The following is a 3,464-nucleotide window of genomic DNA, read 5'->3' as shown; positions in this document are numbered from 1 at the left end:
TTACAGTATCTGACATTTACCTCTTAATTCTTGCAACAAGCATTCTACCTACTGTGTGTCAAGCATAGTTAAAGGTCCTTAGAGTAAGTTGCAAAAATGGCCACAAATTCCTCTTGACAATGTGACTGTGTAGCTCCTCTCAACAAGAGGTGAAATCTATGTCTCTACCCCTTGAATCTGGTCTTGCCTTCATGACTTATTTGGACCAATGGGACTTTAGTAAATGTGATGCAAGCAGAGGTTTGGTGATAGCTTGTGCATCAGGACTTTCATTTCTCGCTATGCTGTGGAGCCATGACCATCAGGTGAAGAAGCCTGAGCTAGCCTACTGGAGGATGAGAGGCCATGTGGAGCAGAAGCGAATCGTCCCAGTTGAACCCATCCCTCAGATCAACCAGCCTGCCAACTTCAAGACACATGAGGGAAGCCTCCTAGACCAAACCCAGCCCCAGCCAGGCTGACCCAGATCCTAAGAATTGCCCCGATGATCCACAGAATTGTGAGAAATAATAAATGTGGTTTTAAGCCATAAAGTGTGGGAGTTTTTATGCAGCAAAAGTTAACTGATACTCACTCTAAAGGAGATATACCAATGAGAAAAGCATCTCTGTCCTCAAAAGCTAGTTCACTATCCACTGGGGAAGAATTACAGGTAATCAACTAAGTCGATAGCATCATTGGTCCTTTTAAGGGCAAAGGGACGCTGACTGCTCTGGAGTACTGAGTATGGCTTTCCACAGGTGGCGCCATTGACCTGGATTTCGAGTAGAACTTGGGTCTCCTGACACTGAATCTTGCCCTCCTTCCACTCCGACCTGCTTCCTTGACAGTCCTGGCCTTTTCTCATGTCTGAGCTTGGCTGGCAGCAGGAGCCAGCCAACCTGAAACACCATCTCAACCTTCCAGGTAGTGTTTGCTCCTTCCTCCCTAAAATCACTAAAATTAGGAAAGTGCCCCCAAATAACCGAGTAGATATATAGGGCAGATCTATAATCTCAGGGGAGAGAGTTTCACATCATACTTCCTGTAATTTATGGGAATGCCCCATGCTTGTTTCTGCCTCCATTTTAAGAGAATATTTGAAGAAGCCCTTTCCTGCTTATTTTCAACCATGAGCCTTCCTGTATGGCCTAGGGAAGATGTTGGGGGAGAGTGTCTGTCCCAGTTCCTAAATCCTGGTCTGCTCCTTTTGTGTGTTACTTTCTACCTGCTAGACTTCAAGGAGGTACTTCATGCTCACCAGCCCTGCTCAGGTAAGAGAAGGGCCAGCAGACCGCACCCAGATCCCCTAGACTGCAGAGTACCTGCTGGGAGTCAGGGCACTCATAGCCTATGCAGTGGTCCACAGCCCACCCGACCAGAGAGCTGGCTGATCATTTCCCCCCCTGCACTTCTGTTTCATCAGCAGACCCAAAGCACTTCCACTGAGGGGCTCAGAGCTGTGGCAAAGCTTTCTTTCTCTCTCTGTGCTTGCCTCTCCCGCCATATTCCTCCATCGCCCCAACCAGGCTTGCTCAGTTTAAGATTGTCCTCCGTTATTAAAAAATGGTCACAGTCATTGCCAGGGACTAGCCCCTACCATGTAAGATGCTCAGGTCAATCTTATCATTTAGACTAATCTGGCTAAAGTTCAATTTTGGGAAGAAAAAAATAAATTTAGTAACATAGATGTAACTAAGAAAAGTAAGCTGGGGAGACTCATTAGTAATTGTCAGCAACACTAAAGAATACCAATTGCTGGAATTGTGTTTGAGTGGCGAGGGTATTAAATTTTGTTGTTTGTTTCACACACACACACACACATACACACACACACACCCTCCCCATCCCAACTGATTCTTTAACTTTTGGAGCTTGCTCTTGAATCAAGAATCATAGAAAATCCTTTCTTACTTCCCTCACCAAGCACTTACTGTGTTTTGCATGGGGTCTCACTTAATCCTTACAACAGTGCTGGGAGATATGTCCTGTCATTGTCCCTATTTTCAGATAAGGAAACAGGCTGAGACATAGGAATTAAGTGGCTGATGATCAAACATGTAGTTGGGCTCAGGACTCAACAGTTGTGCACCAACACCCTTCACTTTGTAGGGCCCAAGAGGGACCTCGAAGGGTGATGGTCAAAGTGAAAAAGAGGAAACTGTGTCCAGTGAAATAAGCCAGTCACAAAAAGACAAATAATGCATTATTCCAGTTTTATGAGGTACCTGGGGTAGTAAGACTCCTAGAAACATAGAATGGTGGGGATGGGCTGGAGAGAGGAGCAGGCAGCGGTTTAATGGGGAAAGAGGTTCAGTTTTGTGAGAAGAAAAAAGGGCTGGAGGTTAGTCGCACAACACTGGGGATTACTTAACATTACTGAACTGTACACTTAAAAATGGTTAAGATGATCGATTTTACGTTATGCATAACACAATTATTTTTATTACACGGTAAGTCGCACATCCAGATGTTCACAGTTGTCCTCCCTGGATGGTGGGGAGATTTACTATAATCTTTCACTGTTAGATTACATGTGTAGTGTCATCTTCCTACTTTCCACTCGAGTGCGGACTCCTTGAAAGTGTTCATTGCTAAGCCTGCAGTGCCTAACATGGAGTAGACATTCACTAGAAAGTATTAAAGCGGTGAATAAATGCAGTGGGGGAGGGGAAACTCTTTCCAACGTGAGGAAAAGCCCTTGGGGCATCAGAGGAAGGAGAGGTCTCATTGGACATTCGGAGGAAGGAAGTGGCCCTTGGAGCAGATTTTGCAGCAGTACTGAGTTGACATGGGCAGCACGTGGCTCCCATAATCTTCATAAGTGGCCTGTCTAGACCATCCCAAATGAACATGCGGGCCAAGTACGGTATGCCCAGGCTTGCTCTGCAAAATGCACTTCAAGACAAGGCTTGTGCGCGCCAACGCCATCCTTCCCTTTACGTGAAAGTTCTTGGCGTCATCTTGACCCCTCCCTCTCTTCTATAACCCACCTCTCATCTGTCCATCAGCACATCCTCTTGGCTTTATCTTTTAAAGGTACCCAGACTTCAGGCGCTTCTCACCAGCTCTTTAGCTACCACCCTGGTCTAAACCACTGTTGACAGGCACCCAGCTCATCACAGTGGTCTCCTAATTATCTCCCCGAGTTGGCCCTTGCCCTCCTTCAGTCTGCTCCCAACCAAATGGCCCTGAGAGGTCCTGTTAAAATGCAAGGCATGTCACTTCTCTTCTCAACCCCTCCGTGATTCCTCATCTCAGGGTAAAAATTAAAGGCATTACAGTGGCCTATAAGATCTTACCCATCCCATTCCATCCCTCTTCCATTACTTCTACTTACATTAACTGTACCTCTAGTGTGACCATGTAATTTATCATCCAAACTAGGACAATTTTGGTAATGAAAGAGGCACTATTGGTAATTATGCCAGGGCAGTAAACACACACCAGCACAGTCCTGGGCAAACCAGATATGTATCCACTCT

Source organism: Mirounga leonina, unplaced genomic scaffold (genome assembly GCF_011800145.1).
Source record: "Mirounga leonina isolate KUSES-001 unplaced genomic scaffold, KU_Mleo_1.0 Mir_99, whole genome shotgun sequence".
In the NCBI taxonomy this organism is placed as follows: Eukaryota; Metazoa; Chordata; class Mammalia; order Carnivora; family Phocidae; genus Mirounga; species Mirounga leonina.
This window is presented reverse-complemented; position numbering follows the sequence as displayed.